This window comes from Cololabis saira, chromosome 5 (genome assembly GCF_033807715.1).
Source record: "Cololabis saira isolate AMF1-May2022 chromosome 5, fColSai1.1, whole genome shotgun sequence".
Classification (NCBI taxonomy): Eukaryota; Metazoa; Chordata; class Actinopteri; order Beloniformes; family Belonidae; genus Cololabis; species Cololabis saira.
Window position 1 is genome coordinate 11,930,120 of NC_084591.1, and position 16,378 is coordinate 11,946,497.

General features: G+C 42.3%; 1 protein-coding gene across 3 annotated transcripts in view; it reads left to right on the plus strand.

Moving 5' to 3' along the window:
* Positions 1–16,378, plus strand: part of LOC133444601 (suppressor of tumorigenicity 7 protein homolog) — an 83,857-nt gene that overhangs the window by 4,441 nt on the left and 63,038 nt on the right. The window lies entirely within an intron of this gene.

A 16,378-nucleotide genomic window follows, 5' to 3' on the forward strand; every position in this document is an offset into this window, starting at 1 on the left:
CGGTCAATCTACGCACCTACCCTCACCTATGGTCATGAACTTTGGGTAGTGACCGAAAGGACGAGATCGCGATACAAGCGGCCAGTATTAGTTTCCTCCGCAGGGTGGCTGGACGCTCCCTTAGAGATAGGGTGAGGAGTTCGGTCACCCGGGAGGAGCTCGGAGTCGAGCCGCTGCTCCTTCACATTGAGAGGAGTCAGCTGAGGTGGCTTGGGCATCTGTACCGGATGCCTCCTGGACGCCTCCCTAGGGAGGTGTTCCAGGCATGTCCCTCCTCCCTAGGGAGGTGTTCCAGGAGAGGAGACCCCGGGGAAGACCCAGGACACGCTGGAGAGACTATAGCCCCTTTCACACAGAGATTCCGCAATATTGGTGTAAAGAAGTCCTGCCAATATGCCGCCTTTGTTGGTTCACACAGAACCATACAACGCCGGCATAACGCCGCTCCCGTCTGTAAATTCACACAGCATGCCGGCGTTCCGCAATCAGAGGCGTGACGACAGCGTCAGCGTCTAGTGGCATGCCGGCATGCCGGCTGTGTCATTCACACAGACCCCGTTTCGGCTCTGTGACTACCTCCGCTGCCGGCTTATTGGTGGGGCCACTTGGCCCCCCCATTCCGCCTCCGTGACTTTCACACAGAACAGCGAGGCGGCTTAAAGGCGCAACGTTCCCGCCTCGAACTGGCTGTGTGAAAGGGGCTTATGTCTCTCGGCTGGCCTGGGAACGCCTCGGACTCCCCTCGGAAGAGCTGGAGGAAGTGTCTGGGATGAAGGAAGTCTGGGCATCCCTGTTGAGGCTGCTGCCCCCGCGACCCGGGAACGGATAAGCGGCGGACGATGGATGGATGGATGGCATTAGGTGTATTTATACAATTTACTGGTATCGATTCGGTATCACTGATACCAGCCTGAATTTTACTCAATATCGGATTGGAAAGGAAATCGGTGCTATCGAACATCACCACTAGAGACGTTTTGGAGTGGTCTGTGTGGTGGTCCGGTCTTGGTCTTGAGACCACTTTTTCGTGGTTTTGGTCTTGTCTCAACCTCGACAGTGTTTAGTCTTGGTCTTGTCTCAGTCTCGGGTCTCGCCAGGTCTCGGACTTGGATAATTGAGATGACTTTGCACACCAAGGTGACAGAATCTTGTGATCACTATTTCTTCAGTGTAATCTGATTACTATAATGCAAGTTCAAGTCGATAATTGTTTCTTTAATATTTAAAATTCAGGTTTCATCTCCAAATTAAGTCCAATTTAAATCAGTAACATTTACTATTCCTTACTTTCCTGAGGTGGAGGGGGGTGTTGGAGCTGGTTATTCTGCTAGAGGACTTTGGGACTAGTTAGTAGTCGTGTCAATCCTTAAAAGCACTGGAGTCAATAGTGTAGAAATAGTGGTAGTGCAGTCGCCACACATATCTGATCTCAGCTGATGGATGAAAACATTTATAGTGATTCAACATCATCATCCACTTCTCTGTGTTATTGTGCTGCAGTTGAATAAACCTCATATGGAAACTAGCTGAACCAGGATGGAGCTGATGTTCTACAATCACGCAGGATCAGGAAATAACTAGGTTTGTTTTTGGTCTCAGTCTTGAGCTGAACTAGTCTTGGTCTTGATATTCTCTGGTCTTGGTAGTGTCTCGGTTTAGGAGGTCTTAGGAGGTTAAATGTGGCGTTGATGCTGCCGACTCACCTCGTCACCTCCTGAGCGGAGCCGTGTTAATGCTGCCGTTTCTGAATTGGCTTTCTGGCAAAGCTTAATCCTCGTTAAGTATGAGAAGGACTAGAAGGTGATTGGGATTATCTCCATTTATTAAAGTATTAAGAGCCCTGGAAAATGATCGCTTTTAAGTTGGCTGATGAGTTTACCGACCCTACGAAAGATACGCCGTGTCTATTACCTGAATTACGGTAATGTAAGGCCGGCCATGAGAACGGTAAAGGGAGAAGGGGGCGGGTGAAGCTAAATGAGACCATCCACTGAGCTGTTTAATGCGAAACAGAAGATGAAAACTTTTAAGGATTTGCTTGATGTGTAAAGTGAAATAAAATACAATCAAACTAAGTTTTGCTCCCGCTCTATTTAAATAAGCACACTTGTTCTGCAGCGCGCGTGTGTTTTGCATGTCGGAACCGGTGACTTTCCCCGGTTAAAGCAGCGGCTGGAGCAGCGCGGTGATGGGCGCTGCTGCAACCCGACTTCCTGGTTCCCCAAGCGGTCCAATCGACCTGGTTCCTGGCCGCTTTGCGAGCAGAGATTTCTGGGGTCTGTCTCAGGTCTGATCAGCTTCACCCTCCGAAATTTGCAGCCAAATCTGTCGGTTACAAACCCGGTACCGGACCCCGACATGCGCGGGTGTGTATTCGCGGCGACACACACAGATTCTCATTCATGTAGCGCTGGACTGGCGCAGCTGATGGACAGAAACCTATGGTGATTTTTAAAAGAAAAACTTTGCATAAGACGTTTCCAGCCGGAGTCATTATAAGGACGAATGGAAAGGGGGGGCTGGATGAAGGGATGATGATGATCAGGTGGCTGAGACAGGTCTGGAAATTCGGACTGGAGCTCCTGTCGGATACAAACCCCGGTACCGGCTCCCTGACTAGGCAGACGCTTGGACTTGTTTTCTCAGCGCAGGTGGACATAATTTGCACAGAAAGGTTAGATTTCTACCGTCAGACTCTTTGGGAGATGATGTGTAAAGTTCCCGCAGATAATGATAAACGGATCATCATCTGACGGCTCGCTGACGCTGCGTCTGCAACGTCTCTCTTCACCCGTCAAGGCTGATTTATGGTTCCGCGTTAAATCAACGGCGACGACTACTGCGTAGGGTATAACTATATATAACTATACGGTCCACACGCCGCGTACCCTACGCCGTAGGTTCCGCGTTGGTGTAACGCGGAACCATAAATCAGCTACATTCGTAAAGACTGCACCGGGCTCGTCGAGCATTTTAAATGTGCGCGCCGCCCGCTGGTGAAATAAGAAGGATTATTCCGTATTAATTGGACCTAAACACTGAAGCTGCAACTCACATAATCTGAACAGTTCACATTCCAGTTCATGACCTGCAGAATGAACAAGTTCACGTTCAAGTTCTTTATGTGTAAATATGTTGCGTTCAGTTCAACGTTCTCACAGAAATGAACGTGTTCAATGAACGCGTTCATTTGAACGCGTTCATGCACAACACTGAGGATTCAATGGTGTTTTCAGCGCTGCAGCCGTGTTGAGCGGACTTAATTGCGTAATGAAGAGGTAGTAGAGTTGTGTATTGGGGGTTAACTGAGTGTTTGACCTCGCTGCACGTTCAGCGTGGCCTCACCTTATCAGATGTGTCTCACGCCAAACACTTCCCCTGCTGTTGATATTTGTCTTTTCTAGTGGTTTTGCTGCTGGAGCTGAGAACCCACAGCTGCTCTGCTGGCCGACGTCAAAACAAACTTTAATCTGAGCGCACGGCTGAATGTTAAATGTTCTGAAGTCAATATCAAAGAATTACTCCTGGAAAAACAAGCCGGCATCTGCTGCTCAGACGTGTGGAGCTGCGCCGCGGCTCATTGCGCCGCTTACAACACGTCTCCGTTTGACTGAGGACGTGACCCAGAATAAAGTGTTGCATCGATAACGTACTTTCACTTCCTCAGAAAAACCACCGTGCAAGGCTGGTTCCTCTGAGTTCCTCCTCAACCGTAAGAAAGTTGACCGTGTGGGATTCCCCGTCCAACTTCTGCTTTTTTGTTTTCTCCTCTGAACTTGCTTCAGAATTATTTCGTATTTTAAAGTTAATCAGTTGTTTGGTGTATCTCTCACCGTTGTCCCCCAAAGACCAGAACCAAGTCCCACTTTCAATTGCTGGGTTCTTTATTATCAGAAACATGCTGCATATTAAATAAATCTACGAGGAATTAAGTATGTGGTCTTTTGATTAGGGCTGGGTATCGATTCAAATGTCAAGATTTGATTCCGATTAAGATTCAGAATCGATTATCACCATTTGATTCGATTCAACCTGATATTGATGTGGGTTAGTGTTATTAAAAATGTTTTTTGAGCGGTTGCCTGAATTATAGGACTGTAAAATAACTAGTGAAATAATTATTTTACAATACTTGTTGAGAAATAACTAAGAAATAACTCAAATAGGCCTTTTAATATCCATTCAAAGTGCAAAAAAAGAAAGAAATTGCAACAGCTCATGCAGTAAACAAATCATTTTAGCTTGTCTAATTTATTCTGTCACCAGACACACCGTTTGCCATGAAGCACTTTTCAGCATTTTTCAGGTATGTCATGACAAACTGTGTCAGATAATGGAAGAAACCAAACAAGCAACAAAAAAGTTCATTTAGTTCTGGAGTTTTCAAAACCAGAGCTTTGTTAAAGCTACCACTACTCTTTGACGCCATGTTCATTGTTTGATAGTTTCACACCACGCGCATGTGTGAATTAAATGACTACTGGGATTAAAGTTCACCGGTCGATCGATCTTTAGACATACAAATTGATATTTAGGAATTAATGAAAATCGATTTAGAATCGGAAAATCTTTTTTTTTTTTTCAACACAGGCCTACTTTTGATTGACGGCAGGACAAGACAAGGCAAGTTTATTTGTATAGCACAATTCAACACAAGGTCATTCAAAGTGCTTTATATCAACATTAAAAGCAGCAAGACATAATTAAACGGTAAATAACAAATAAAATGAAATAAAATTATGAGAAAAGAAGGTAAAATAATAAAAAGCACAAGTTGCTGAAAAATAATGGCAAGATATGACTTCTTTTGCTGTTAATTGTACCAACAGGCCTGGAAGTGTTCGGGGCCTGGTACTGGATTAACTGGATTGACTTAGGTAGGAGAACTGGGTGATAAAATGGGGAAAAAATCTGGATATACTTTTTTTTTTTTTTTTAAATCGATACTTAGATTTATGTATCGATAATCGTTCTTACACATGTATATCGATAAAATATCAATATATCGATATTTTTAACCAACCCCTAGAAATAAGCGTCTAACGCACCCTTCAGAAACCTGTGGGTGACCTCTCAGGGAGGTTGTCCAGCATTATTTATTTACAAGATTTTGTTGCTCTAGTAGCCTTTTATTAAAAGTGGTCAGACGGGAATTGAGAGCAGAGATGGGGGAAAGATGGGTGGCTACTCGAGGACTTGTGCTTTTACCTGCCGACTAGTACAACACTACTTGTACAGCCTTTATTGTGGTGTTTAATAGCTTGCCAGAGCCGTGTTTGTTTCTCTTCTGTCTCTTTAAAGAGGCTTTCCACGTTGCTTCGGCCCGCCGGTGAAAAGCTGCATGTGAAGGAGAGTGCTTTTTCCCAGGCGCTCATCTTCCCCCGGGGGATTAATTTGTGAAACGGGAATAACTTTCTTTTGAAGGATGTTTCCTTTTTTTTAAATGGCTTATTTTTTCCCCCGGCAGACTTTCTTCTTTTTCCTGAAACGCAGCTCCAACACTGCCGGACAGAACTGTCGAGTCAGCACAAAGCCAGATTTGCTTGACATCTCTTCATCCTGCAATAAACACTGACCAAAATGATGCGTGTCGATGTTAAAGTTGAGCTGCAGAGCAACAGCGTGGGAGTTTAAGATCGCCTGAGTTAGCCGAGTGACGTTACACATGCAGCCACGTTCACCACGAAGCCAGATCAGACCGGTCAGAAAGCTTTATTTAGAACCTGTGCAGCACATTGGTAACGTGATCCGCACCAGAAATATTTGCTCTACCTTTGATGGCCCAGGCTGACCGTCTCGCCTGCAGGAAGGTCCACAATCAGGGTCTGTTTCTGCCTCCTGGATATCACACCGCCGAGAAGTTTGACATTATTAAGCTTTGATTTCTCCTCGGACTGCCTCACCTTGAACTGCCCAGGGGGGGGTTTAAGGTAAACCCTCCAACTGCCTCCCAGCTGGCTCTCGTTAATATTGAACTCGCTATGACTGCGGCCACTTGGCCAAGTGAGGCAAATGTCATGGCAGCTGGAACGGCACCGCGACACACGAATGGAAAGGGCACTTGGCAGGGGGGCGGTCTCGGTTGTCAAGGGGTCACTCACTTCAGAATCTCAACCAGTTTGGATTCTTGGCCTTTTTCCTGAAAGCCACAAATTCTTCAAATCTAGAGCCTAAATATATAAACAGATCTTTGTTTTTTTTCTTTTGTTTGGTGCGGTTCTTGCCAGAAAGCTGCAAGGCTAGGAACCAGATCATAGTAACCATAGCATACCTGTCAAGTTTCCCGTTTTGGCCGGGAAAGTACCGTATTTCACCCCTCTTTCCCGCCGTCCTCCCATATTAGTATTTCCCCATAAATTTCCCGTTTTATAATATAATAATTTTTAAACAGCAAACTGAATTGTCACTAACCTCGCAATAACTGTCCCCCCGCTGTAGCCTGGGTGGCAGTTTTCGCGAGGTCAGTGGCGACAATGGGAACAAACTCGGAACAATAAATCAGACAAATGGATGGATGTAATAAGAGAGGAGGCATTTCTGCCTAAAAATATCTCTGAAAATGGGAAACCGAAGTTACTTTTCTAAAGAGGAGCAGGATGTTCAATTACCCGTTCTGAAAGATGTGTAACTACATTTTCAGTGTCTCTCACGGGGGAACGATGTCAGTCAGTGAATACCAGAGAACCACATGAGTGAAAATGACAAATGAAAAGAAAATGTAAATGTTTCACTTGAAGGCAATCAATGTGTTTATAAACTAAAAAATATGTAAAATAAATAAATGTGCTTTAATTCACTTTTGTTTTTTCATTTAGGCTCTTTTATCGGAATTACATACATAGGAATGTCCACAGCATTTCAGTGTCAACAAAGGTCGGCCTATCAGATTCTGTATTGTAGTTTGTAACTAAGTGGTTGGCGGTTAGATATTTTACGTTTCTCGTAAAACTGTTTTAAAATGTAAGATACTGGACCTATGTTGGTGGAAAATTTCCTGTATTTTTAAATACAAAACATGACAGGTATGAACCATACTAACCAGTGAAAATACTGCGATCGCCAACCCAGCATCGCCTCATTATGGTTTTCATCACCAGAACAACCCGGCTGTCGGTGTTTACTAGCAGCTCCACCAGTGTGGGTCTGCTGAAGTAGCTGGTCGTCGCCGCGTCTGACTTTGACTGGCATAAGGTGGGCGGGTTCCCGTCGGTTCCCTGGGCCTGATCCATTTACACCTGCGTGTAAAACCTGAGAGCTGGCTTTGTGGATCGCCTGTCCAATAATTATGGAAGCATTTCTGTACCATAATTCAAACTAAAATGGATTAGCAAAAATGATTTTTTCATTTTCGGAATAAAAAAACTCATAAATACAATTAATATGAACTTATCCAAACTGCATTTTCACTTTCTTCTTCACCATTGCTCATTCTCTGACTTAATTAAAATGATAAAGAAAAAAGGACATTGCTTCTTCTGAATGTTCTCCAATACGTGAGCTGTGCAGGTCTAAAGTAGGATAGATATTTGCAGATTCCCACCTCCTTTGGTCATTTACTAAATAAAGAGAAGTAAACGCATGAATGTTGCCTCTGTCCAACCACTGCAACACAAACAACAAGTTTTAAGCCCATTGTCATCAAAACGTGACTCTAAACTGCACAAAAGACGTTGATGTCAATATGCAACTGGCTGTATGACGCTAATTTATGGGCCGTCTACAAATTGCAGTCCCCATATAAAAATATCCAATAACTTTAATTATTTTGTGAATCATTGGCATATCAGTACATTAGTTCTGTAGAATCATATTGCATATTCCGACTGAAAAGTCTGTGGTTCAGTTGGTAAAATATTTCCACGCTAACATCCTACTCCTGCTGAGTGTGTGCACATCGCTTTCAATGTGCTGTTGTACAAGTGGCGTTTGTGCAAAGTGGACCAGAGTGAAATCGACAAGAAAAAAAAAGCCTCTCGGGCTGAAAATCAGCAACTTGATTGGTTTATTTCTAATTAAGACATCCTGTGAGCCAGTTCCAGGTACACTTAAGAAACGTTGAAACCGCGCTGGGGAAGACATTATGATGTAATGACATCTGGGCATATGGAAAAACAAACCAGCCCCCAGAGTTGGGGGGAAAGCTCTGGGTTGGCCGTGGCACCGGCTCGGCACCAGCAGCTGGTTCAGGTTAGTCCAGACGGGTATGCGAGAGGTAAATAAGGGAGAGCTTTGAGGGGATTGGTTCTCCGGCTTTGTAAAACCTGGATCATGGACTAGGCGGGGGGGACCTAGAGAGACTTTCAGTCCCTCAGTCTTGTCTCAAGGTGTTTTACTCTTTAGGTAAACTGAGAGAGTAATTGTTAAGCTTTTGAACCTAAAAAAACAAAACATGGAAATATGTTAAACCCTCTTTATCTGACAGGAAAATCCTCTTTTTTTTTTTTTAACTTGACTATTTATGTGCAGGTGAAAAAAACTAAGACATATCCAGGTATGACTGGTTATATCAGACTCCAGATTACTAGATAAAAGGTCGGGGGCTTATGTGAATAGCTTAAATTTGGCTTTTAACTTATTTGTCGTGACAAACAGTGCGGACCAGCATGCATCTGGAGTCTGGACGTTTTCACCCGGTGATAGTGGATGAACTCGGGTCAGTGTTTGGCTGCACACACCGATGACTTCATCAGTAGTGGAAACACGAGGCGGCCAACTTGCTGCTTTACATACAAACACAGTTTGATGAATGGTGCGTCCAGTGGTCTTTATGTGGTATTTAAATATCTATATGCTAATATTTGTTCACCTGCGTAGATTTGAATCTATGCAAACTGTGTGATGAAACAACAAGAAGGTGTTTGACAGACAGACAGACGGTCTTCCTCAAACACTCATCAGGTATGTTTTAGTTTTGTTAAAATAAGGATTGATTTAATGTAATTTAGTAGCATTGACATTTAACTTTTTTGTATTTTCGAATAGTTTTGGTTGTTTTTTTTTTTGTACCTCAGGAATCGTTTGTTCACCTCGGGGGAAGCCAACATTTCTTTATGCTGTCTGTACCTGCGCTGCATCCTACGAAGTATGGAAGCAACGTTAAAGAAAAAATAGAGCAGTTGTATGGCGGTTTGACTAAAAAAAAACATGTTATCATTTATCATTTGAAGAGAGGTTTCCGTGGTGACTGTCTGGGGAGAGATGTGTGGTACTTATTAACACCCAGGCATTACTAGTACTATAATTTTCCCGCTGTAGTCCATGTAATACGATGATGTGGAGGAAAGTTGCAGATGCGGTGACGGTTTCACATCACTAAGATGATGAGTGGAAAAGCCCGGGTTCGTCTACATCCTGAATACAGCCCACCCCAGAATTAAGTCAAAATTTATCTTCATGTATTACGATATTGAAAGTATTTCTCTTTTTTCTTACAAATAATCCATAGTTTTAGAATCGTATTTTTATTTTTTTTTCCCGCTCTTTGATTCTTTTTTTTTTATTGAAGTAAAAGTTGCGTGTTGGGTTGTTGTTTTTTTTATTTTATTTCTTTCTTTAAGGAAACGGGGTGGGATTAGATAAGTTTATACTTCCTCCCACTCCTTTTCGAACATGTAACTTGAAATATGTGTTTTGATGTTGGCGTTTTTCTTTATGTGGTGGAATGCCCACCTGCAGGGCTCCAGACTGCGACCAAATGCTCGCATTTTGCGACCAAAATTTGAGTATGTGCGACTGAATTTCATGTCCACTCGCACACGTGCGACCAGTAAATTTGCCAGTGTTACACCAACGCCGTAGGCTCTGCGTTGGTGTAACGCGGAACCATAAATCAGCCGTTAGACTATCCAATTAAATCATGTTGGACATTAAACTGACGCTGTTGTAAACCAATAAAGCTAGCCAGAGCCTTGGTATTATCCAATCAGAAACAGAGGAGGGCGGGTTCGCCCCCGTCCCTCAGGTAAGACCGACTTGTCAGAGACTGGGGGACCAGTAGTCACGTCATTTAATTCACATATGTGCGTGGTGTGAAACTATCAAACAATGAACACGGCGTCAAAGAGCAGCGGTAGCGTTAACAAAGCGCTGGTTTTTAAAACTCGAACTAAATTAAGTTTTCTTTTGAAAAAAATGCTGAAAAAACACTGCGCTTCTTTCCCCCGCCCGCCCCCGCTGCCCTCGTGAAGAAAACAAACATTTTGAAGCGGCCGCCTGAGAAACCAGCGCAGAAAATACAGAACCACAGTTTACTCCGTACAGACAGCGGGCTGAGCAGCACTGTTAATGCTGGAAATTACTTGCTGTTTGAGCCTGTGTTTATTATGCGTTAATGTCCGCTCACACAGACAACCAGCTGCGTTAAGAAACAGACCCCGCTCTCGCGCTCCACGTGAGGAGAGCGCGTCGTACTGTAATACAAAATTATGATTATTACACCTACAGACTTCGCCGTTAAAGTACATGATCTTTTTTCGCATGTATCTTTTCGTGTCCAGTCAACTGTGTGCGGGCAAAACTTGCAGATCATTGAATCGCCAGGCACGTTACACACGGACAAGTACACACTCATACACACACACACATACACACTCATACACACTCAGACACACCCCCACCCGTGCAAAACCAGTGTTCAGTGTTTTGGATATTTCAGCTTAAATTTCAAAATGTTATATAAGTTCAATGAAGTTCATAGCTTGTTTGGTTTCTTCTGTTATTGGACACACAGTTTGTCATGACATACCTGAAAAATCCCTGATGCTTCATGGCAAGCTGTGTGTCTGGTGACAGAATAAATTAGACAGGCTAAAATTATTTGTTTACTGCATGAGCTATTGATATTTCCTTCTTTTTTTGTACTTTAAATGGATATTGAAAGACCCATTTGAGTTATTTATTTTTTAGTTATTTCACAATAATTATTGTGAAATTATTATTTCACTAGTTATTTTACAGTCGTATAATTCAGGCAACAGCTCAAAAAACATTTTTAATAACACTAACCCACATTAATATCGGATCGGATCGAATCAAATGGTGATAAAAAACAGAAGGGCTAATACAGCATTTAACTTTTTTACTTGAAACCTTTGAGAAACGACCGCACAGCAAAAAAGGGGCCATTCTTAAAGTGTGGTGCAGCGCAGAGATGGCGGGGGAATATGAACTGGCCTGAAAAAAATGTTTCAGTCAAAAATATTTTTTTTGCTTTAATCCCTGAATTCATTAATCTATTATGAAATACGTATTACTAATACAGTGAAATGTAGTAGAAATGTAAAAATTTGGTTAGCGTGTCGATAAACGATGTGCGCTCCTAAAATTTCTGATTGTGCCCCTAAAAATTTTCAGTTAGGGGCTACTGTGCTCCTAGTGAAAAAAGTTAGTCTGGAGCCCTGACCTGTATTTGTTTTTTTGTCTTTTTTCTTGTTTTTTTTTTTTACATGTTCGAAATAAACTAAACTAAAAAAAGGTCATATTAGTCAGGTGTAGTTGAAAGTAAAAGATTAGAAAATGAAAGTTATCAAAAACACAAGTAGTGAACATTTTAATTGAAAAAATATTGATCAATTAGTTAATTGCATGAACTTCACTGACAATTGAACCCGTTCCTGGGTTCTTGGCTACTCCTTTGTTGCAAGACTGACCATTTTATTTAGTTGTTTTTTTACTTCCTGTCTGGGTAAAAGCAGGAACCACATCCACTCTGCAAACCTTGTTCGCTGGAACTATAAGCTGCTGTCACGTGTGCTTGGTCTTGCAGGGGAAAGTAGTTATACCCAAATTTAGTGTCGCCTGTCCTTTTTATATCAACTGACGTGTTGAGCTGCCCCCCCCTCTGAGGGTACATGTAAACGTGGGGCTGCTCTCATGTACATGGGTTGAAGCAGGATGACAGGACCTGGCTGGAGACGAGGAGGGGGAAGCCCACTCTAAAATACCTAAAGACACTCCCACAGCACCGTCACTGCTACTTAAGCCTTGTCACCAACTGTATTTAACATTTTGTCCAGACCCGTCCGTGATATATTTAATACTCCTCAGCTAAATCTAGTCTCTTCTGGGGGTTCCAGTGCAAGTTCAGTCCTAGTGCCAGACTTAGGACCAGTTTTTCGCTGCGAGGAAAGCACCAACTTGGTGCCAACAGGGCCCAAGGTAAACGATTAATTTAAATTTAAAAGGGCTGGATTTAAAACGATTAATCGAGGGATTATTTCATTGTTTAGTCGGCTAATCTAATGAGTAATTGGACGATTATTCTAACGATTTTCTAATGATTTTTCTGTTGTTCGATTAATAAAAACCATAATGTATTGAATAAAAATCAAAAATCTTTAATAGCACAGTTTTGTATAGAAAAATAAAAATATAGTATAAGATTCTGCAAAATAAAAAGGCCAGCCTGTTTACTCTTACAGTCTAGCAAAAATGTCTCCCGTACAAAATTACCAAAAATGTAGTGCAATGCAGTGTTTTTCATTGCACTGGATGTTATCCAAATGTGTTATAAATAACATATTTGGATAAAACAGGTCACCGTTTCCCACTAAATGAAATACATTTATTACATAAAAGAAGTCTAACCACATGTGTCATCAAAATAGGAACCTTTCTATTGCGGATGGAACAAAAAAAAAACAAAAAAAAAAAACACCAAACTTTTTTTTTTGCCGGTAAACAGTTATAACCAGAAAATGTCAAATGTAGGACCTGATGCATACCATAATTCAATCATGTGACATTCATTTTTCATTCATTCATTATTTTTCTTATTATATTTTGCTATTATTATTGTCTCGTCCACGAGAGACAAGGGGGGCGGGGCCTCCGCTTTAGATGATCCAACATCGCTGTTGTGCTGGTCTGGTATCAAATCCAAAAGGCATTTGGGACTAAATGTAAAGTATTCCGGTATGAATTATGGCGCTTTTCCACTAGTACATACACAGCGCTACTCGACTCGCCCCCGTTTTGCGCTTTTCCACTAGGCGTCGAGGCGGATGGAGGCGTGCCGAGTTGATACTTTTTCTGTATCTATTCTGCTGAGGTTCTAAGCGGCTGAGTCGGGCTGTGGAGGTCGCCGTTTTGGTCTCTTTCCTGCAAAGTGTGAATACATCGCTACAGCCCTAGGTGCCTAGAAAACTGATGCTACGCACTTTGCTGGGCCAGATGTAAGAACCTCCAACCCTCCTCTCTCCTGACCCCATTTAGTGATTATTATGTTCATTAAAACTTAGTTGTGCTGGGGCGAGTTGCTAAGTTGGAAACACTGGTAGGCTGCTGTTGTGTAGCCTGTGATTTGTTTTCTGGCGGTTTTCTGGCAGACTAGATGTAGTAAGGATGTATTGCTTCGCCTTCAACCGACTTCGCGATACAGCTTATTACTCCACGAGAAATGTAGTTTCTTTTTAATATCACAGGATCTTTTGGTATGAGATCTTGTCACACCCCTAAAAGGAGTAAAATAAATGTGTTGAGTGATCGTTTGATCAGTTCCTGTCTACTCAGGAGTGGTCTGCAAAGTTAATGAACTCCTTCATAGGGCACAAGGGTTCTATAAATGGTTTAGTGGGTATGAATATCGTATGAATCGCATCCTGTGGCTTCTCTAAATTAAACCCAGACAAGCATCCATGGGAGCGTTTTGCTCTCCACCACCATCATCTTTTCTAAGGTTCATGTTCCATCACTCGTCTAAATTTGATTGGATCTGTTCAAATCAAATCTGCAACTTAACGGAAAATCTGAAGACGTTCCCACTCCGTTCTCTTATCAAATCTTGCGTTTACCACGTTGAATTACTTTTTAAGGGGAACGTTTTATCTTCAGTTGTAGCCGTAATGGAAAGATGTGTTTTAATCTGTAGTTTGTCCGTATCGGTGGACCAGAGCGGGTGGTCTTGCATCTGCGGTGTGCTGATAGCAGCTCTGGATACCCAGAATTCCTCCTCACCACCAGTTGGTGTCAGCAGTGACAGTCGGGGAGTCGGTGACCCAGTTAACTGAACGATGCCGCTGCATTTGAGTTGTGACCCAGTGGAGGTAATTAAAGGCTCCTTTCCTTTCGTGAAAAGGTCTGATTCCTTTGAAAGGGATTTGGGTGGGGGGGGGTTGGGAGGTTATTATTGTCTGCTCATAAAAACACTGATGGATCTTGGGACCCACACTAAATCTCACCAGCAGTAAATATGCCTAAGATTTTTTTTTTTTTTTAGACGCTTTGGCTGAAGGAAAATGTTCTACCTTAATTCTTTCTTTGAATTTTTTTGCGTGTGTTTTATTCTGAAGTATTTATCTTGTAGCTTGCAGATAACATTTTGTTTGATTTCTGTATCACCTTCCTTGTAAACCAACACGATTGTGCCGACATCTTGGAGCATCTCAGCTTGGCCTCCCATAATAAACCGCTCTGATCTCCCCCTCCTCCTTTTTTATGCTTCACCTCATATTTCCTCCAACAGAAGGGTAGCCGCTCTCCTCTTCTGCTTATTTTCAGTTGCTTAGCAACCGGGGAAAGAAGCTTTTTTTAGGGTGGTACTCGGTGATGGACGTGGGGGCGGGGTGAGATGTGCATTGTTCAGGGATGAATTTTCCTCATGAATGTAATTCCACAGAAGACGGGGCCCCATTTTTTAGAAAAAGCGTTAATTGTAGGACGGCATTGTTCCATGACTAAGTATCCGACTCAATTAGCACTCCGATTCACCTGGGCTCCATCCCCCGTTTATAGGATTTGCATCTTAATTCACTTTATGGCAGCGAGAACAAAACCCGGGTGCAGTGAGCAATACGCCACGTGTGACCTGAGCAACCTTTGATTTTAAACGGCTGAATTAGTTGGCGGCATGTTCCTCATTCTGTCTCTAAACGTGAAATTTGAGCCTGAGCCTCAAGGAACTATACTCTTAGATCTGCATTTAGTTTTTAGTAAGCCAACCTTTTGTATGACTTGAGGCAGTAAAACCATAAAATAAAAGCGTTGGATGCGTTGTTTGGTGTGTTTATTCAGGTCCTGCTAGTAGGATGTTCGACTCAGTTTTTGGCTTTTCTGCCTTTCTGCTTTTGTTTCTTCCTCGTCGTCTCACAACCAGATTGCTGTTTTGTACAGACATGCAGTCAAGGTAAAAGCAGCGTTTAAGTATCTCTAGTTCTTTCTTGACCTCAACCCCAGACGTGCACGCTTTAGTTTCACTGACAAAAGCTCTGCATGGCTTCTAAATAGACGCAGCATATGGCTAATTAACATAATTATAAAGTATGCATGTGTGTTTGTCTTTGCCTGGTGCAGCACCAGTGACCGTTTTCAAGGGTGGGTGACTTATTTATGTTTTTTTCCACATCAAGAACCATGATTGATGATGTATAAAGTTATTTTTATTAATTTTTTTGCTTTAATTAATTGACAAAAAATTGAAGAGGAAAAAAAAAGATTGCATCAGGTTACAGTCTCTTCTCTTTCCTTTCATCTGTGGATGTCTAGTGCTCCGTTTGTCCACATAAAAACCAACTTTGAAGGAATTAAAGTTAATCTCCCATTAGGCACCAGATTACAAACCTTTTTCTCTTTTTTTTACAAGTCTCTAAAAATACATGTGTACAAGTGTTGAACCTAGAATTAAAAAGGGGGAAAAAACAGACGACAAAGCCCTCCCCTTTTAGGTGGTTAAATCATTAATATATTCATTTTCTATTCCTCCATCTTTATCTACGTTATTAATTTCATTTTTTCATATTACATGCTTCAAAGCCCAATTTTAACACCGACTAAGTTTGCCAACGTGTTGGAGACTGGTTGGTTGTGGAGCTACAGTTTTAATATGTTGATTTGACGGCGAAATCAAAAGTTACCGTCTCGTTTAGCCGACGGTGGGTTTGTTTAGTCGGTGGTGGGTTCGTTTAGCCAGCTGTCGTGGTTGTGAAATCAAACGATTTAAGATGAAAACGTTTTTTTGAACCAGGTTATAAATGTTTATTTCTTCTCTTAAAGGGAAAGTTCGGTTTTTTACAACCTGGACCTTATTTCTGGCATTTTTTATGGTTGTATACTCACCCAGAGGTGTTTGGTGTCATTTGGAGTCCTTCGGAAGATATTAGGAGTTTTTTGCGAGCCCCTTCTCCTTATAACGGTAGCGCCTGGGGCACAGAGGGACACTGCGGTGCAGCGTCTAAATAACACATGATTGCCGCGAAACTCTTCATTTCTTTTATGAATCACTAGATCTGCTTCCAGGACCTGTTGTAACATTGTGGCGCTGTCTGTGTAATAAATAAAATAAATAAATCCGTTTGTAAACAAGACCTCTGAACTCATGACGTCATCTCTGTGCGCGCGTCCCAGACACAGCTCCGTGTACAGCTGGAGTTCGCTACTGTTAGTT